The sequence below is a fragment of the Coptis chinensis genome, chromosome 2, assembly GCF_015680905.1.
Source record: "Coptis chinensis isolate HL-2020 chromosome 2, ASM1568090v1, whole genome shotgun sequence".
NCBI lineage: Eukaryota > Viridiplantae > Streptophyta > Magnoliopsida > Ranunculales > Ranunculaceae > Coptis > Coptis chinensis.
The window spans coordinates 95,078,293-95,100,106 of record NC_141457.1 but is presented as its reverse complement, the minus strand read 5'-3'; the positions used below and the strand labels follow the sequence as shown (position 1 = coordinate 95,100,106).

Genomic DNA, 21,814 nt, shown 5'->3' with positions numbered 1-21,814 from the left:
TGTTGGGGCTCTCTAAGTTGGTCTTTCGCGATTCGTACTTGTCCACCATCCTTTTTCGGAGAGGCATTTCGGACTTTTGATCGGCATCTCCGCGGTGTTCTCGGTATTGTGGTTTCGATGGTCCCGGCCGGTGATTTCACGGGCGTTTATCGACACTCCCATTACGTCTAGGCGGTTTAGGTATTTATTATTGCCGCGATGTCTCTACATTTGCTTTTGTGGCCTCCTCATTGTCGGAACCGAGCTTCGAACCACATTCGAGGAGTTCGCCCGATACCTTTGGATGAGATTCTTGATGTTGCTAGCGGTGCATTGAGTATCTGTCTACCCGATTTTGACCTCGGGTTCTATGGCTGTGAGTGCTACCGTCCCCTCAAAACCACAAAAAGTTTTGGCGGAAAGGCGTTATGGTAAGATTGTCTTTGGTCTTGAGAGGGAGTTTATGTTATCTGCTTTCGTCGAAAAGCGGTCATTGGATGCTTACAATCGAACATGCAAAGGATTTCCTACTTGTTATTCCGATGGAGGGACTTGGACAGCGTATGTCGCCCGGTAGAGTATCGTTCTATTCTCGGTATCGTCTTATGATTCCTTTGTACTCGATGGTGGCTGTGCCTGCCTGCTTTGCAAAAAGAGCGGACTAGATGCTTTTGGGGACCATGCAAAGCACATTGTAGATATTTCCGGGTTTCAAATACCGACATGATCATGTCGAGGAGATATTTTATGTGATGCATTTTGGAGGGTCGTAGAGGTGCAATTGAAGGAGGCTCTGTGAATTTTCTCACCGATCCGAATGAGGGGAGATCGACACTTCGACTGCTGGATATATTGATCTACGATTGGTCCGAGGGGAGGCATGCATGTGTTGATGTAACTGGAGCCTCTCCATTGGTAGGGTTTGGGAATGGAGTCTTTGAGGTGGGTGAAGCGACTAATAGAAGCGTGGCGGGGAAAAATGAGAAACACGAGGATGCTTGTAGAGCTAACCGGCATTTTTCATTCCTTTCGGTTTTGACACTTTTGGTTTCTTAGCACAACAATGATGTTGAGCTCCTTAAAGATTGCAGAAAGTTATGGACTGCAATGTAATGATGGTTGGTTCTAACGAGTTTGTTTTAGGAGGATAGGATTTGCCATTCGAGAGAAAGGACTTGCGGTAGCGACTTGTTTGCACGCTTGTCCTAATTATTTGTAAAACTTCGTTATCATTATTAATAAAATTTCCACTTGAAATAATCTGAAATAATAAAAAAGACTCGCTTGAGAGTGCTTGAGAAAGAAAGATTAAAGAAGAGTCGGAGGAGAAGACAATATCTTAATGCTGATTTTTGAGTTCGCCGGATTTCAAGTTTGTTATGTAAACAAACGTTTTCGCTTTTCGATTAATTCTGGTGAGTAGTCTAGCTAAACCTTATTTTCTCTCCAAATTTATTGAATGATTATCATAGGAATTATCTTAAATATGTATTTGTTTTATTTATTGGAACATTAGGAACAAAACATATTAATTTGATAAATGTCATATATGTTATATGGTGATATTGTGTGACTCATTCGAAGGTTTTTATCAAGGCAAATAAATTATTATTTATGTTACCTTGAGTCCATTGTATTGTTTTTGAGTATAGATTATATGTTGTCTAACATAAATGGACTTTTTACATGAGTGCAAAATATGTGTCTGACAAATCGACTTTACATGGGTGCGTTTGTGCAAAATTTTAAAGATTCTATCAAAATAGTTATTAAAATCCAAGTATAAATTTCGAAAATGTATAAAATATGATACGGCTTGATCTATACACTTTTGGTATATATGAGTTTACCTGGGTGTGTGTTGTGCGGACATTGGTGGTCTTCATGACAATCATAGCTATTTGAAGTGTTTAATATATACTAGCATGAATGCACGTGCTCTGCACATGAATGCCTAAGGAAGACTATGTGAGCATACCGGCGATTTAATTAAGTTAAGCATCTTTCTACCACTTAACCAACTCAACAACAATTTCTGAACCCAGTGCAAAAAACTCAAACATGATGTTTTTTTTTCTATAAACGGAAACAAACTAATATCAAAGTACTATTCGTGGGAATATGCACACGTAACTTTCTCACTAAAGATGGAGATGGACGGTATAGGGTAATAGGGACATTAATTCGAGCCTACGTAGTCATTTGCGCATCACACCTTCGGACTGCAAGTGGCATCCTAATTTTAACCACAATCAGATAACAAATTTCACCGTCTCCAATTTCAAGATTCCCCAACTATTCTATACAAAAATCAATAGGAATATTTGAAAATTTTCCCAAGCTTATAGTGAAACTGAAATTAAATACGTACATTAATGTTTAACATATTTTAAACTGAAATCTATACAGCAAGATTATGGACAATGGAGCTCAGCCTTGTTTTCTTATAAATAAATTTATTAACAAATAATGCAATTACATTTGGTATTTTTTTAAAAGAAAAAGTACAAACCAAGTGGAAGTGTGAGGATACCGGCGTGGGGGGTGGGGGACTCAGCCTAAAAAGCAACTTAATTAAAGGAGTTGCATACGTGCCGTAGCAGTAAAAGACATTATGTTATTTTTTTTGTTGCTTGAGATGTATATTCTTCTTCAAATTCGTGTCAACTTAGGTGATTTAGACACCCCTTCCTAAATGCCGCCCGACACCTTTATCCAACAAAATTTTCTAATGTGATCATGTACTGTAAGGTCTTGGGTACCTAGCTAGCAAACTTAGAAGCTGTGAATGATCATAAATGATTAACTTTATATATAGACGTAAATAAAACATTTATCGATCAACTTTATTAGTGATTGTTTTCGTTATAGCTAGGTGTTTGATTAACATCAGTACTCGCATGATCACATGCATATGAGATAATCTACATGGAATTTTAATGAGGGATCAAGCATTATGGCGCACAAGATCCGTTTTTGCGGAGGAATATATAAATTCTGACCCACTGTCACATTTCAAGTATGCGTCTGAGATTTTACAACTCATTTTGACCATTCAACAAATATATGTCCTGTAAAAATAGCGTCATCACAAGCCGGCCCCTCTTTATTCGATCTTGAGAAGCCCAAAACAGCTCATGCATGCACTATAAAGAGCATTCAGTGAATGTGCTAAACATGTATACAATGTATTATTTTAAGTCTCACCAATGTAGACATAATGACCTAAAAATACAACATACTTTGCAGTTTTTTACATTAAATACAATGTATTATTTTTCTTGCCTAAAAATACAACATACTTTCAATTTTTTACAATTGGTACTATCTGTTAAATCGGATTTGACAGATTTCGATTTTAGCCGTTAAAAAGCAGATCCGTGACTTGCACCCACCTCTTATTTTCGATTTTTCATGTTTTGGAAAATTCAAATAATGCTTAGGTGGACTGTATTACTTACGTGGCTAAGTCAAATAGTGGACTCGGACATTCCCTCGGTCTAATGTTTTCCCTCCTCAACATTTTCCCCAAATCAGAAACCCAATTTCAATTCTTCTCCAATTTCTTCTCTCTAACTCTCCATGTTTTGCATCCAACTATATATACCCACCAAAAGTGAGGGTTAGTTATAAGTTAGCCCTCTAATAGCCTCAAATTCATCCGAAACCAAAAGAACTCACTAATTAGTAAGTTATGCCTTCCTCTTCAATCAACTCGGATACAAATGTGAATGTGGACATCCCACTGTTGTGAAGGAAGCTATTGGGAGAAAACTCTTGTAACTTTTTTGGGGATTGACCCACCGCATCTTTAAGTGCCGATTCAAGGGTGGATGATTTGCAATGTCATAATAGGGCATTCTTGAGAACAACCAATTAGATTTTTTCGTGTTTAGGTGTTGAAAGAAGGGACTTGGAGTTGTTGAGGAGGCTGGGAGAAGAGAAGAAAAAAAACAGAGGAATTGGAGAACAAGTACGAAAAGATTTGCTAGTTATTGAAATTGGCCACTCTGTTGGGTCTGTTTGGATGGTTGATTATTTTGTTCAAGTGAATATTATCTTGTTATATATTGTCAACTGTTGACATTCTTAAGTTATTTTTTTGTGGTGGTCATCTGTAATGGAGTTTTTGTTGGTTTTTTGGTGCGTTCTTCAACAGAGAAACATTCATCACAACATTCTATGATACGTGCTTCAATTCTTTGAGAGAGGTTATGACCGAGTCCACCATTTGACTTAGCCACGTAAGTAATAAAGTCCACCTAAACATTCTTTGAATTTTCCAAAACATGAAAATAGAAAATGGGAGGTGGGTGCAACTGTACGTGCAAGTCACGTGACTGCTTTTTAACGGCTAAATCGAGCTCCGTCGAATCCGATTTAACATATAATACCAATTGTAAAAAATTGAAAGTATGTTGTATTTTTAGGCAAGAAAAATAATACATTGTATTTAATGTAAAAAACTGCAAAGTATGTTGTATTTTTAGGTCATTATGTCTACATTGGTGAGACTTAAAATGAGACGCTTCCATCTATATATTCAAGAGTTTCCCATGGTTCTTGGCATGCTTTTCTCTTTCTTAGTCAACTCGAATGCTCGCGTACTGTAGGAGGCATACATTCCCGCTGGAATCGATATTGATCACCATTCATTTTTTGAGCACAGCTTTTCGTTGAGGGACTTGGATATACTCAATTAAAATAGCATTTTCCTTTGAAGAGGCGAAAAGTTTGAAGCGGTTTCCCTTTATAAACTCTCGCAAGTGAGACCAGGCGCGTGAAGAATGAAAGTTAGCAATAGTCAGAAGAGAGCACTAACATCACATGTGTGTCTTGGAAGAATGAAAGTTAGCAATAGCCAGAAGGGAGCACTAACATCACGCTGAGAGCTGAAAAGTTCTCCAAAACAATTCAATTTTTTTTATCAGCAAGAAGTAAGCTGAAAAATACCAGCAAAGGTGATACGCTATTAAGCTACTTACATAAATAAAGGACAATTCCAATTAACCGAAACTTTACGGACTAACATATCCAACAAAATCAAAATGATATTTTCATAATCATAATAAAATTGAACTCTTTCATATCATAATAATGTTGAGAGTGGATCTAAAAAAACGGCTATACTGCGGCCAAAAGCAGATCTAAACCTTTCTTCCCCCCAAGTTTTGAATTCAAATTCAAATTAAAAAACCTTGTGCAAGTGATCGTCCCCTTCTAGAATCTAAGTGTTCATGTGGTGTGGATCTTATAGACATAGTAAGTTTAATTTAGTTCTCTTCTCCTCCTTGTCCCAACAGATCTGAGGATTGGAGGAATCGAAAAAGTCTCCAAACCCGTTGGTTTATATCCTCTTCATCTAGACATCTCCCCTGCTCACTTCACCCATCTAAACATCAAACCCCCCCTCTCCATTTCTCTCTTTTGTATTACTGTTATAGAGGCAAATTTTTTTTGTGGGAAAAGATGGAAAAAGAAGTTAGTATACCGGTCAGAGGGGAAACATCTGATCCAAAATCCATGTCTACACATGATAAGATTGAACAGCTCCAAATAGAGATGCAACAGCTCTTTTGTTCAAAGGAAAAAAGGGTAGTAATTATAAAGTAAAAAAATCCAGTGGAAGTGGAAGAACACTCGCTTTCTTTAGTGGGGAAACTCATTGGAGATAGAGCGTTGGATGTCCAAGTGGTAGCAGAAGAACTACACCGGTGCTGGCAAACTACAAAAGGTACCAAAGTGGTGCCGACCGGGGGTTTCTACAAGTTCACATTTGAAGACACGGGGAATATAACCATGTAAGAAAAAATGGACCTTGGTTAGTCAGGGCTAGTAATAGTGCTAAGGAAATGGGAAGGAGCGAGGAAGATCCGGCAATAAATCCAAACTTTTAGATTTTGTTAAGTTTTGGGTGCTGATATATATATGGGATCGGTGATAGAATGAATGAAGAGAATGTAGAGAAGGTGGGGCAAAGCTTGGGTAAAGTCAAGTATATAGACTTGACCTGTTCGGCTGAATTTAGAGTTTCGGTGGCAAGAGTCAGGGTTAAGTTGGATGTAAAGGAAAGATTGAGTAAAGGTATAGATTTGAGAACAGAAGAAGGAGAAGTATTCCCGGTGTCTTTCAAGTATGAAAAGTTAGACATTTTCTGCTATTTCTGTGGTAGGATTGGTCATGATGTGAACTTCTGTCTGCAAAAGGAGAAGTATCGAGCTAGTATGCTGAGGTGCGGTGGTTCCCCTCGAGATGTTAAACATCTTTCTCCTTTATGATGAGGGCTACAATTTTCTTTAATGGAGTGGTGAACTCTAACCCTACAACGGTCTCCTTTTTTAGGAACACCATTTGAAACCTAGATTGACCCGGATCCGTGAGGGATAAACATGCATGAGAGAAGAAGGAAGGCGGTATGGGGGGCTTCCTAGGTACACCCCCTAAACAGAGGTTTGAGACTAAGGATAGAGAAGGCAGCACAGGTGGCTATGAGGGGGTTAGTGATTCCCTTGAGTATAATAAGTTGAGATTGGATGAGCTGGGGCCAGGACCAACAGGGAAGACTAGTAAGGCTTGTCTGGAGGGTAGTGGGCTGGATGCAGGTGGTGGCTTGGGTGTGAGATATACTGGGTCGGAGCTAGTTATTGTGGATTCTAGTAGAAGGGTTAGGAGTGATGTGGGTTGGTGTGGGCCTGAGAAAGAGGTCCGAGGAGATAGTCCAGTCCAAGTGGTTTTCCCTCTGGGCTGTAAAGATATGGAGAGGGACTGGCAAGATGGGTCGAGTTACAGAAATATTACCTTTTACCAAGCCCGAGAGTACTAAAGCTTAATAGATGGATCTGTTTTAGATTTTGGTTCCTTGGATCGAGCCTTGGTGGTGTGGGGAACCAAGTCTGGTATGGATATGGGTCTGGGGGTGAAGGTACCAGAAAGTCAGAAAAACTATAACCTTAATCAAGAGTCTTTAGCTGTATCTGGAGGGAGAGGGGATGTGATAGTCTGGGGCAGCGAGCCTGAGAAGGTAGGCTTTATAGCTCCTGAGGATCCCCTTTTGGGAATAAGAGAAAACAGTATGGAAGAGAATCCGAGGCTGCTGGCTTCTCCGAGTTCCAAAGCCCCTCCCCCTATTCTTGAGATTGTAGGTACAGAAGGGTCTAAGTCGCCTTTAATCCCCCAAAATACAGCTCATGCCAGTTTTAGATTCATAGGTTTGCCTTCGCGTGGGAGGGGGTTTAAAAAGCTGGCTTATCGGGGTCTTTATAAGAGAGGAGTTAAAAAAGGTGTTAGGAAGTGGCAAGAAGTCTCTGTGGGTTCCAAAAGGAAGTTGGAGGCTAGTTCTCTTTCAGTAGTAGCTATTATGGAGAATGAAGGTAATAACAGTAGCATTAGGACGGCAGTAAATAATTCGAAGAAAGCAAAAAGAGAGGCAGATGAAATACGAGCAAAAGGGTTGGGGCACCTGCTGATCCCAACAGATGTCCCTATTATTCCAGTGTCAAGTGATTCTGTGGCGACCTCAGAGCCTTCTTTCTCCAACCATTCTATGGATTCAAGTGTACCGTCTGCGGTTTCAAGGGGTGATATTCCAGAAGAAGATATACCCTCAGCTGCGTTCACTGAAGAAGAAGAACCATATGAGGATTCTGATCAGGAAGCTGTGATGTTTAACTGTCATGATGAAGTGTCAGTGGGGAATGTGCCAGTAGATTTGTTTCAAGGGAATCAAATAGGGTCTGGCTATGAATCAGAAGATAGTATTTCCCAACCAGTGCCACTGGCTATGGAGGGCTCGTCTGGGAAAGGTAGGGGACAACTTAAGTCCAATAAAAAGAACATAGGGAACAGCTCAAAAGGTTCAAAGGGGCTGAACAGTGGGTATAGTGATGACAAGAGTACAAGTGTCAGTGTTGGGTCTGAAAGCAGTGGAGGTCTGTGTGGTCCTCCTCCTGGGTTCGCGGTGGCTGTCCCTAAACAGCCGCCTTGACAGATATGATACACGCTTGGAATTGCCGGGGAATGGGTTCCTCCACGGCAGTTCAAAATATAAAGGATCTGGTTCGTCAACACCAACCAGACATTTTATGCTTGTCAGAAACAAAAGTTAAGGAGGAAAAGATAAGTAAGTTAGGGAAGACTCTTAAGTACGATAATATGTTTTGTGTTCCTGCTGTGGGTCGTCGAGGAGGGCTAGCTATTCTATGGAGTATCGGAGTTAACCGGAGGTCTTTGGGAGCTCTGACCAACCAAATCTCAGGTAAGCTTATTAATTATCACAGTATAAATCCATGGTACTTTACTTTTGTTTATGGTGCACCGAATACTAGTATGAGACATCTCTTTTGGAATGAGCTGAGAGATTGTGCCCCCCAAATACCGGGACCTTGGTTAGTGTTTGGTGACTTTAATGCAATCAGAACCTTGGATGAGAAAATAGGGGGTAAGTCGACCTTTTCAAAATGCATGATGGATTTCAATTCTGTGATTGATGACCTTGGTTTAGTGGACTTAGGTTATAAAGGACCCAAGTTCACCTGGAATAATAATAGGAAGATTAAAGACAATATTTTAGAAAGACTTGATCGTGCTATGGCCACACATGACTGGGTGGAATTATTCCCTAATATGATTGTTAAACATGTGGTTAATGCTACGTCCGATCATTTATCTCTGTTGATTAGGCTTAAAGTATCTGAGGAATACGCTGAAAGACCTTTTCGTTTCTATAACATGTGGTTAAAAGATGAGTCTTGTAAGCCTGAGATAGATAAAGCATGGAACTCTATAACACATGATTTGCCTGACTCGAATGTGATTCTTAAGTTAAATAAGACCGCCCATAGTCTCAAGACCTGGAATAAGAAGGTTTTTGGAAACATCTTCTCTAATATCAAACATACTCAAAAAAAGCTAGATAGGGTGCTCCAAAAGCCTTTTAATTCGATTAATCATGAAAGAGCTAAAACGTTAAAAAAAGGAACTCTTTGATTGGTATGAGAAAGAAGAGGTGTTTTGGAAACAGAAATCCAGTCAACATTGTTGGATTAAAGAAGATGGTAGGAATACTAAGTTCTTTCACCTATCTACGGTGTATCGAAGAAGGAAAAATAATATCGATAAGATTAAGGATGATAACGGTGTTTAGCAAGAAGGTAGGAATAATGTAGGAGTAGCGGTGAATAACTATTTTGATAATATTTTTGAATCTGTACATCCTCAAAATAATGAGCATATTCTTGATTTATTTAAGCCTTGTATTACGGATAGGGAGAATCAGATTCTTACTTGCTTGTCCTTAGATGATGATATTTGGCATGTTGTTAAAAAGCTTGGGTCTCTAAAGTCACCTGGACCTGATGGGTTCCAAGGTATCTTTTATCAACAATGTTGGGATGTGGTAGGTAAGAGTATTACTGAGTGTGTTAAGGATTTCTTCATTAATGGTAAGATGAACCCTAGGTTAAATGATACCTTTCTCACCCTCATCCCTAAGATTTCTAATCCGGACCATGTATCTAAGTTTAGACCTATAAGTCTATGCAACTTTAGTTATAAGATTATTGCTAAGATTCTGGCTATTAGACTTAAGGCCCACATTAATAAGATTGTCTCCCCGTTTCAAGGGGCCTTTATAAAAGGGAGAAGCATAGGGGATAATATAGGCTTGGCTTGTGAGATCTTTAATACTATGAAAAAGATGAAAAAGAAAAAAGGGTTTGTAGCTCTAAAGATGGATATGTCTAAAGCATATGATAGGGTGGAATGGTCCTTTATTGATAATATTTTTCAAAAACTTGGTTTTAATAAGAAATGGAGATTGCTTATCTCCGAATGCTTATCTACGGTCTCTTTTAAAGTTCTTCTTAATGGTGCACCACTTGAGTCTATTACTCTTAGTCGAGGCCTCAGACAGGGAGATCCTCTCTCCCCTTACTTGTTTATTTTTGTGTCCGAGGCCTTATCAAGGATGATAGCTTATGCGGAGCAGGCTAAGGATATCCATAGCATAAAGATAAGAAGGAATGCACCGGCGATTACTCATTTATTATATGCAGATGATTTGATTTTGTTTACTAAAGCGGATTTAGTTGAGAGTGGTAAGCTTAAATATATCTTAGATGAGTACTGCAATATATCTGGTCAGTTGATAAATTATGATAAATCTAGTATTTTTTGCAGTAAGAATATGCATAAAAAACATAAAAACATTTTAAAAAGGTTTTGAAAAATGAGGTTTTTTGACTATCGGGAAAAATACCTAGGTGTTCCTATAATTGTTTCTAGAAAGAAGAGTGAGGATTTTGATTATTTGGTGGATAAAGTTCATGGTAAAATTAAAGGGTGGAGAGCAAAAGTTCCTCACACTCACGGAGGGCGAGAACAACTCGATCTGGTGTAGTCAAGCTACCCCCCTCTTTGCTATGTCTACTTATCTTCTCCCAAATTCCACTTGTGAGAAGATAGATAAGGCATGCAGGACCTTCTGGTGGCACGGTACGGAAGATAGTAAAAGCATCCACACCGTTGGGTGGGATAGCATATGCAAACCTAAAGCTAGTGGCGGCTTAGGCCTGAGAAAAGCAAAAGTTATGAATCAAGCCATGCTAGCGAAGCTTTCTTGGAAAGCTCTCACTGATAAAAAATCAATATGGGCTAGAACATTCAGAACCATATATGGTAAGAGCTGGTTTGATGTCAAACAAAATCCCCCTCCTGACGCCTCTTGGTTTTGGAAAGGGGTACACAGAGTGGGGAAAAGAGTCTTGGAGGGATGTATCTGGAGCATCGGAAATGGTAAGGATGTGTTGGTTATGAGCCAGCCTTGGTTCAGTATAAACAAACACCCTGTCCTTATTAATGACATGATGCCTTTGCGACAAGACCTCCAAAACCTCAAGGTGAAGGATCTTATGTTGACTGATGGTAGTGGATGGGATGAATATAGGATTGATCACCTATTCCCATCTACTATTGGGAAGATGATTAAGCAAGTCATGATTAGACCCCTCGTGGCAGGAGAAGATACTATGCGATGGATGGATACCAGAAATGGCTGTCTATCTGTTAAAACAGCCTATCACAGAATGATAGGGAATGGGGACATGGAGCAATCATCGTCTTTTAATACAAACACTGTCAAAGCTATTTGGAAAGCTCCGGTCTCAGCCAACATTATTCTTTTCTTGTGGAAGCTGTACATGGGTATTCTTCCTACGGGAGACTTGCTCAGGAACAAAGGGATCAAAGGAGAGTTCTCCGCCCTCAGGTCGGGCGGAGTTAGAGGACCTCTACATATATTTTCTTTAAGTGAAAGTGGTCCAAGTCCGTGCGGGTTCGCCTCAAACTGGGGGGCAACATAGGCGAGATGGGACACTACACGATAAGAGATCGGGTTGATATTTTCCTTGATGGATTAATGGAACGGATCCGGGTTTCATGGAAAAGGTATTCGCCATCATAATGCTTCAAGGCATATGGGAGGCTAGGAACAAGGCAAAGTTCGAAAGCTTAGCAAAGCAAATAGAGAAGGTTTGCTCGGAAGAACAAAGAACCCACCGGGTGGAGATGTCCGGAAGCCTTTGACAAATCCGAGGGAGTAGGGAATAACAATTCCCATATAAGCCAACATAAGATGAATAATAGTTGTCCTTATAAAGAGTCTTTTCCAATAGTTGAAATAGATACTATACTAATAAGGTGTGATGCCGCTTTTGATGTGGGTACAGGGAGATGGGGCAAATTTGGAGTTCTCGCTTGGGATAGTGAAGGTACTCTCATAGGAGCAGCCTACAAGGCGGTTCACAGCAGATCTCTTGAGGAGGAGGCAGAGATGGTGGCCTTGGAGGTGGCAAATGGGCTAGCTCGAAAGACAGAGAGAACTCCATTTTGTTTGGGGGAGATAGTCTATTAGCTATCCAAAATGTAATATCTCCCTTGGAGAATAACTCTCATAACTGGAGATTAGAACCTGTTAAGCGGTTAATTGAGGATCTATGTAGACCTCTTAAGTTTTGTAAATATAACTGGATCAACAGGAGGTATAATGGCGAGGCTCATGAAAGCACATTAAGCATGCGTTCCATGGTCAGGAGATAAGTCTAATGCCAAAATACCTACTGGACAGGAGCATTGTACCTTTGATGTTTTAATATGATCTGTGGTTAGCGAAAAAAATAAAAATAATGTTGAGAGTGGTCTATAGGAAAGCAAAATATAGGTTCCTATGTTTCATAAAATTCTTCGAAAAGTATAATTAGATTCTCGGATTCTTCCATCTCTATAGATTTGTATGCATATAACTTTGTCAAAAGTTTATTGGTATATAAACATGGTGCGATGTATCATAGATTGTGTGTATGCAAACATGGTGTGATGAAGAATCCAAGAATAATGGTAAAGCATAAGCTTTAACACTGAAATAACCGAACATTAACCAATGAACATCAGGGTTTAAAAAACCATAAGCAAAAGAATAGCACTATTGACGACTTCATCACATTGGTCACACCTTAAAGGAAGCATGACATTGACAAATTTATGGCAATCAGTGTCTAATGTCTACTGACAAACATTATATATTATGCAATTCAAATAGCATATACAAAAGAAAAAATAAATCAAGACACTATGTAATGTTTGTGCCTTCCTACGGTTAACACAACGATACTTGCTCGGTGAGTAGCAAGATCAAAGAAAAAAAAGGGAGCTAAGAATTTCAAATTGCTCGTTAAGGGTTCCGGATCATTGTTTTGTGTATGGACTTTTCTCATTAACTTTTTTTTTTGTCTCATACTCTCATAGACCAACTTCCACAGTTAACCTCAGTCTAATTCTCCTTGCTACTATGGCAAAACCATCAAGAATCTAGTAGACAATGAGCAAAGGTCTAAGTATAAATCATTCACATGAAACCAAATAATGTCAAGTTTGATTTTTGAATAATTTTATAGTAATCGACTTCCAATCCTATCATTTAGGAGTTTCTCTTTACAGATGTATTGTTGCTTTAGGCTAACTAAACACTCTCACTCTCACTCTCACGAAACAGGTGGAGGTAGAGGTGGAGGTGGAGGTGGAGGTGCTTAAGTTTGAAATGTACGACTCAAAAGTGGTGGAATATACAAAGGATAGTACACAAATCCATGAACTCAGTATTTCTATATTAGTTTGTGAAGCTTGTAAATGAAGAATACAAAAATCATCGCGGTTGTATTTTAAAAGCGTTACTGTTGGTAAGTTATTGAAAATCTCTTTGTACCAATGAGATATATTTTGTAAAGAGTTTGAAGCTCATCCTTGTGTAATAACGGTTAATACCTAATAAAATATCATATAACAACCAAAAACTCAAAAAATCGACATGAGATTCTCAAACCAATAAAAATGTAAGACAACATTCGTGAAAAGAAGCATAACTTACTTGTATCTTTGAATCATCTCTCTTCCAAATGTACCCCATAACAGAATCCTCCAATGGTCTGTAGCAAGTTTTAGCATTGACTTGATACGGACTACAATGGCTAGCACCCATGTTGTACCCTTCTTGAGACTAATTAATTCCCAAGATTTACTGCCCTGTTGAAGCGTTTAACAAAGACATTCAGACTAACAAACATAATTACCAATTAACAAAAGGCATGTCATTCATAATGAAGTTTCCTAAAGTGCTAAAAATTTGAAGAACCAATATCCTATATAATGATCTAAATGAGAAAAGTTTTACGTTGGTGTAGCAAAACCATTTGAAAAAATGGGTGAAGGTGGATATCGTCCTGGTAATCGTATCTGTAGTGACCTAGAAAATATTTGAAGATCAGCGACCAAGCAGTCATTCATCCTTTTAATGTTCGCCACCTAATACGTTAAAAAAACAAAATGCACCCGACCCAAGAATTGTGCAGATAGGAAATCAACTAATATATGCTAACGCCACACGCATGATGAGCCCAAAAACCATTTTGCGAGTATTGTTTAACGTTGAAAAAATGAATCTCGTATTGTTCCAAGAAGGAAAAACACGGAAATCATATTCCCTCAGTAGCTCACGAAGGATACCGACAAAGCAATAATGGAGGAAGGCAATTACCGTTCTTCCAAACCATAGAGTGCAATCTATGGATTTCCTTGGCCTTCTCCGTAGTCTTTGAAACAACTCCAAACTGCAACATCTCATGAAGAATACTTTTGAACTATCAGAAAACTTGTAAACTCGGAAACTGAAGAGAGTATTCTGACAACCCTTTCACTTGCAACTTGTGAAACTCGAAGAATCTTTGCCGACACAATAGCAGTGCCGGTACCATAATTGAAAATCAACAGAATTAGTAAATAGATTAATAAAGAATCTCATATGATAAAGTTCATATTTGTATTCAAATTTCAAAAGAAAACACAATAAAACAGATAAATATCATCCTAATGAACAAATAAAAAAGAAAGATACAAAATGTTAATAAACACCAAATAGGACTTCATGAGTCATCACACTTTAAGATGTTTGCAATACCTTCTAATACGTTAGCATGTGAATCTAGAAAGATATACTTCCAATAGAATATGCAAACTTATCAAACTGAAACCTAATATATAACTCCTCAAGCAACGCTAAGTACAACATTAAGTACTAAGTCCTCCAATAAAAATCGAAGCTACATGTATTCAAACATTTCATTCACATTTTTGTAAGAGAAATTGATTAACATTAGTAGTAGAACATATGCATAAGTTGTATGACATACATAATGTCATGCAGTTATCTTGAATGTTTAACATGGATTACTATATATTAGCATGAGTTATGCGCATAAATAATGAAACTTGCTTAATTAAGATACAAAATAATTCACAGGACCTTATATTTATGTCCAATAGTTATGGTGTCACTTAATATCATAACTATTAATTAGGAAGCACCATTAGCAAAAATATCTAAAAGAATGCTAATAATAAGAAAATCTACTCAACAAAGAAAAAGTTGGAAAAAAAAAACAAAAACATATTGATTTGACCTATAAACCCCAAGGGAACAGAAAATTAGTGAAAATATCACACCAATATTGAAGATAGGTGACCTCTACAAAATGAAGATGTCTGCTCTCGAACTTCTTTATTTGTTATTCACGTACGGTAGTTGTGCCTTTGAAGAACCTATATTGAAGATTTGGAATTGTAAATTTAATGAACAATTAGTAGCGAAAAACTGAAAGAAAAAATATGTTTTTGTTTGTCAACCACATGAAGAAAACATACTCTGAAATAAATTTGTTTGTCAACCACGTGCAGAACGGGGTCTGACAGCTGTAGTAGCACGTGCATTGCCGCATGGGCAAGTAGTTCAGCTGCTGATAAATCATAGTTTGAAAAAAAAATTAGCATGTATGGAAAAAGATGCAACATGTGGATTGAAACCAAAAGCTACAGTTGAAGAGCATATACATCCTCAAAATTTATCCTCAGACTCTTAAACAAAAATTTAACCACTATTCAATAAAATAATACTAACAACTTAAAATGATATGATATAACCACAAACATGCCTTTCCATTATGTACTCTAGTATGCAGGTTCACCAAACATTGACACATATGCACAATCATGTATACAAGCAACATGGCATTGGTTTATGTAACCGGAACCATGAAACTTATTAGACACGCCTCACAATTGTCTACAACTTTTTAATTATTTTTTTTAGCTAGCAAACTGCAAAGGCATTGTGTATTGCACCCATTAAAGAGAAAAACAATCTAAAAGAATTTGGGCTCCGAAATCCTAAGTGAAAGAAGTTCTCTAGAGGAACATTCAATGGTCCAATCATATTTTCATCTCAAACAAATATCACAAATCGTAATTCGTAAGAGAACATGCAACGATTTGTTTATCATTATCAGTGACTGCATTTAAAACGTGGATGTTAGGGGTATTTATGTCAAATACACTGAAAATCCGTGGAAGTAGCAAAAACGTCCGTGGAAAATTCAGTTCCCTTTAATAATACCTATATGTTGTATACTTCTATTTAGAAATAGCCATTTACTCGGAAATCGAGGCTATTGGGTTCTCCCAATGGCGTTCCGGTCACTCTAAAACTTGTAATTGTATGTGCGGCGTAGAAATCAACCATAAATCTAGATCATACAGTTATTGATAGTAGTCATATATCATATTGGGTGTATATCCAACGCACTAACCTGTGGAGCTAGTATAATCAGGAACTGCTATAAATGAGCCAGAATTTTACCATGGGATAAGGCCATCTATAACGGGTGTTTCCACCAGTCCAGCAATGTTGTCCTTGCATCATATGAAACGAAAGAACAACATGATAACAAAACCGAACTTGTATATGCACAAAACATTATAGTGGCATACTAAAACTATAAGATATGATTATTTGTTTACAGAATGACAGCTGAAATAATCTTCCAAAATAGCAAGCTTTTGCATAATAAGAACATACCATAAACCGAAACATGCAAGAGTTTAGTTTCATCAAATATTCTAAGATCCTTAAAAAAAAAAAAAGAGAGAGAGAGAGAGAGAGAGGCCACCAATAATCATTCTTATAGGTGGAACATTAAAAATAGAGAAAGATGAAGAGGAATTGATACCTACTTTGTTGCTAATCAATAATCAGACCACGACCTTATGGTCGAAATCATATTAAAATTCTATTTTTTCTAAGAATTTTATATTTATATTCCCTATCCCTTTCCCTATCTGGACCCGTATCCTAGATTTTCAAAAAGAAGTCGTATCGTACCTGAACCTGTGTCGTTGTATCAGTATCGATACCCATATCCGTGCATCATAGGTACCAATGTGTTCTTATTGGCCTTTCTCGAGTTCATAACAATAGAAATACCATATACATGTTCGACCATTTGCATCCACCAAAAGTTGCTATTGTTGGCACATTTCATTAAGAGAATTTTTTCGAAGCACGCACGAACTCCTACATAGCATATCATCAAGTAGCAGCAAACTCCAAAAGTATATTAGAATGGGGCAGAACTTGCAAACAATCACTTCAATTTCTAACATGATAAAACTTTGAATCTATAAGTAAATTGAACTTAGTGGCAAGAAGAAATGAAAGTAAAAGTGACTTAGTTGAACTATTAAGTACATAGCATATAGCCAAATTGATAGGTCAGTAGTACTTGTATATAACAAATATTAGTTAATAATTAGATGACTTCATAAATCATCTCTTTTCTCCTAATAGTCCATTTCTAGAGTGCAGTCTGATATAATCAGACATCTTAGTGAACTACTTTCAGCAGCTTCCTATTGTTCTAAACAACGACCAAGTCAGAGAATGTCATTCCAAGATAACACTTGAACTCTAGGTTTGCTTGCAAACCACATATAAATTAGATGGGAAAGGTAAGAAATAACATGTATTTATCTTAACAATATTATTTTAGATATGTAACACTTGGAATAAGGCGAGTAATCTTGTTTTTTTATTGGATATCAATTCATTCATTGTGCTTCATCAATGTATGGAATACTGCATACACACATCCCATTCCAAGTTGCCTAAATCGATTACCTATATTAGTTTTGTACACATCTAAGCCCATCTATAGAAGTGCACTTGGTTGATAGTATATGAAAGACTTTATCTATGAAGTTCTTTGTCCCTTTGAGACCCAACCTCCCCTGTTCGCCAAGTTGTTGCTATCAATAGCCATAACAATCAAATTTTACTTCAATTAATTTTGAGGGATTACCTAAATATTCATGTCTTCAACTTGAACAAAATGAAGCTAGACAAACAGTATCTCATATACATGAACCAGTCCCCGACAAACAATACCGTTTTCTTCTCTAAATATGACTAAGTAGCATTCGAAAAGGTACTGCCATTGAAAGAGAAAGAAAAAGCATAGGACACATAAGAGCCTCATTATGGTTTGTTACACATCCACTAATGCAATCGCCATTGATAAGAAGATGTCAAAAGCTAGAATAATCTTTACACAATCAAAAGGAAAACTGGTTAGCTTACTCAGGGTTATCTCTTGTGGCAATATAAACACATTTAAAAGCAAACAATATAGACTTACTGGCAAAACAAAGCAAAGCAAGTGAGAGAGTTTTATCCTTACAATAGAATTGTAAATGTCCATTTACTTCCACCATAAGCACCTGCTTCTAATTGCAACGGCATGTGAATAACTTGGGAGCTAATTCAACACACCTTTTCACTCATTACCCAATAACAAACCAAAGTGTTGAACAATGTGAAGCCATGCTCATTAACAAATTTTAAATCTTATGGTAATATTTTGAGTTATGCGTTCCGTAATTTGCTATATATATATATATATATATATATATATATAAAGAAACTTCGCTCCATGTCAGACCTCATACCCACTAATAAAATGGATCTACTGATGTTTGTAGGCTGGTGATAATATTCTAAAGAGAAAAAAACACTAATCAATCTATTATTGGATAAACAAATGATCTTGTTACCTTAAAATTGCACACCATCGCGATCTCTAGCTTCGTCCTTGCACAGATATATCCTCCACAGCAGGCAGACAGGATATATAATATTGATCCTGTTCAACATTGGGCAGGACTCAGGAGCCCAACCAAATGGATGATATGCACAAACAATCTGCACTATCTTATTTTGTTTTTTGAGTTAGATACATGTTGTAATAAGCAAATGGAGTGCATCGCTGCATTTGTTCGACTATTAAGTGCATTACTGACTACAATTTCAAGCCACTAATCGTTCTTCAGTTCCAGTTTCGGATTTTACTGTGGACACTGGATTTCCTGGAACAATTGCACGAAACAACATGGACTACTAATACCAGAAGCTCAAAAGCAAGGTACCAAGTAATATGAATCATGGTCGTAGGCATTTCATCAGTTATTTCATGGGCACGTCGATATATCATGTGATGAACTTATAAGTTATATTGATCATAGAAGAAAAAATTGTTTGCATAAAAAGCATAGACTTGGCTAAATACATACCTTTTCGAGGGAACAAAAGAAGATTGTTGTGCTGGTCCTCCCATCTAAATCTTTCCATATCGTCAACTTAAGCTATATAGAGGCATGAGTTCTTTCACTTGTATTGGTGAAGCATCTAAGCAAACGTGGCTCACTTATTGTCTGTTCTTCATTCTCATTCTCCTCTAAGGGCCTTCCCATAGTTTCACGTGTGAGCAAATATGTCAATATCATTCCCAAAACACATACCCCTCCAAGAATCATTAGTAAACTACCCTTGCCAATCCCTTCGTGAGAAGCCAAATAATAATACCCAATTGAACCTATGATAGCTCCAATCTTTCCAACAACGCCTGAGATCCCATGACAAGTAGATCGTAACCTTACTGGGAAGAGTTCGGCCGGCACAATGAATGTGGTGGTATTTGGTCCAAAATTAGAGAAGAAAAATATGAGACAATAGAGAACATAAAACCACCGCACATTGGAATTACCTTTGTAATAATAAATAGCAACCGCAAAGGAGAAGGATAAAGGATATTGGCATCGTCGAGTCAGGTAATGTGATTTTGCAAAACTCCCATACACAGTTCCTGCCAAGAAGACCGAAAACAATGAAAAATTAATGATCTGTTTGTTTGTGTAATTTGTTTCCATAGAAGGTAAAACAGACCTTGCTTACCTGATAATTGTCCATTAAAAAACACGGCTGCCAATATAATCCATTTCAACCTCCAACGATGAACGTACAGCAGGATTTGGAATCAAGCATTTAACAGAAATCGTGCTTAGTGCCTTTTGAAACCGAATTTGTTTTTGTTCGCGTATAGCCGGCAGTAGAGAGACAATCAGGTATGTTTTTTTTATTATTTTTTTTTTTGTGGCTTTCAGTTTAAGGGAGAGCAAATTATGGAGATTTGGGAGAGAGAAGAAGAAAAGAGCTGGTTGGTTTTTTGAATTTAATTTCGGAATAAAAGGTATTTATTTGGGACAAAGGTAATCCGCAAACAATTGAATAAGGGAATAAGGAGTATATTTGATTTCCAACCTGAATTTACACATACATCCTTAAGTGACTTAAGTGACTATGTAATCTTAAGGGTATAGAAGGTATTAAATTTGGAAATGACAAAGTAGTCCTTCTTAAAGGCATTGAATAATTGATTTAAATATTTTATCAAGGGTATTTGATGGTAAAAAAAATATTGGTTCAATTTAAATGTCCATGTTAATTATAGTATACTCTACTAATAGAGATATATCGAGCTTAATTTGCTTTTCAAAGTAAAAGATCGGTTATAGCTCTGTATGACTTAATTTGAATTGAAGTGTCTTATATAAATGAGAAATCTTGTTTTTTGTGTTATTGACCTTTTGCATGACTTTGGTTGCTTTGAAATGACTTATATGTATGAGAAGTACGGGTGGGTTTTGCTAAGGAAAGATTAATTTGATTATAGCTACTAGGCCAAGGCTCGCTAGTGATATGTGTCTTTATGGAAATATAATTATGGAAGTGGTAAACAGTTAGTTAGTGATTGAATTGAAGTATATGTCAGAGTTTGGTTTATTTTCATTAAGGTTCAGTTATAGCTATTGGTGATATACATGACCATTGCTTATGTTCAAGCATAGTTTTTCCCTGACTTTGAGCTAATCTTGTGCGTTGCTCGAGTTTTATTTTGGACCTTGTTAAAACATGAAAAACCATGTTCCTAGGTTGAGTATAATTTCTAGAACAAGAAGTCTTTCTTCATTTTTATCGTGAGTGTGAAAAGTTATGACGTCAATAAGTTACACCGTCAGAAATCTGTCTTCTGAAAATCAGGATTTGTGTCTGTTTTGGAATCGAGTTTCCACATAGTTAGGGTCAGATTCATATTCTTGCCAAAACATGAAAAAGTGAGTTTTCTGAGTCTTCTTTCCAACCCAATTGGCCTCGTTGCATTCCGAGGTTTGTGGAAACAACTATGATGTCTGGAACTTTGGTTGACAGAAAACAGTGCGTCAGAAATCCGTTTCTACGCACTGTGTTCAAGTCCAGTTTTAATTTAGTTAGAGTTTGAACTAGATTTTTATGAAAACATAAAAAAATAAGATTTGGAAGTCTGATTTCTATTCCAATTGGCCTCATCGCATTCTGAGGCCTATGGAATTAATTATGGTGTATGAAAGTTTGACTGGCAGAAAATAGTGCGACAGAAATCAGTTTCTGCACACTGTGTTCGAACTTAGTTTTCGTACATTTAGAATAAGATTGAGTATTTTTGTAAAACATAAGAAAATAAGTTTTGTGTGTCTGATTTTTAACACAAAAAGCCTCGATGCGTTTGGATACCTGTGGAAAGAGTTGTGTCATTCGGAAGATAGTCCGTCAGAAATCTAGTTTGCTAAAAATTAGGATTTTTACCGTTTCGACCTAAGTTTTCTTCTAGATGGGCTGAGATTGGGACTTCGAGTTCTACATGAAAAAGTATATCTACATACCCTAGTTTCTAAATAATTAAGTTACATGTCATTTGGATGAATGTAGGAAAAACTATAGCATTGGCTATGTGGCTTATAAGAACTACGAAGGCTTGATTCCAATCTTGAAAGATTTGGATACGTAAGCAGCTTTGAGCAAAAGTGCAGCCACTATATTATATATTAGTTATTGTGATAAATATATATGTACAATGTTAATACTTAATTGTGTATATTATTGTGGTTGTTTAAAATGTATTCACGAGACATTTAACTAATGCGTTATTCCTGATTGAACCTTTTGATATCTATGATTTATATAATTGATAATGAGGTGAGTTGATTAGTTATTGTGTTTGGAATATTTAGTAATGATTCTATGTTTGAG

The 21,814-nt window shown here is 37.1% G+C and overlaps 1 long non-coding RNA gene across 9 annotated transcripts; it reads right to left on the bottom strand.

Moving 5' to 3' along the window:
- Window positions 1-4,426: 4,426 nt before the first annotated feature.
- On the bottom strand, window positions 4,427-19,948 carry LOC147519230 (uncharacterized). Of its 9 annotated transcripts, none has more exons than XR_015212093.1 (11): window positions 19,634-19,948; window positions 19,455-19,553; window positions 18,982-19,346; window positions 18,466-18,554; window positions 16,739-16,930; window positions 16,167-16,269; window positions 15,226-15,317; window positions 15,048-15,123; window positions 14,063-14,247; window positions 13,397-13,551; window positions 4,427-4,871 (listed from the first exon to the last, which is right to left on the bottom strand). It is a non-coding gene; the product is annotated as an uncharacterized LOC147519230 (long non-coding RNA). The 9 variants fall into 9 exon arrangements; XR_015212090.1 differs by having other exon boundaries at window positions 18,982-19,313; XR_015212091.1 differs by having other exon boundaries at window positions 19,643-19,948.
- Between the last annotated feature and the right edge of the window lie 1,866 nt (window positions 19,949-21,814).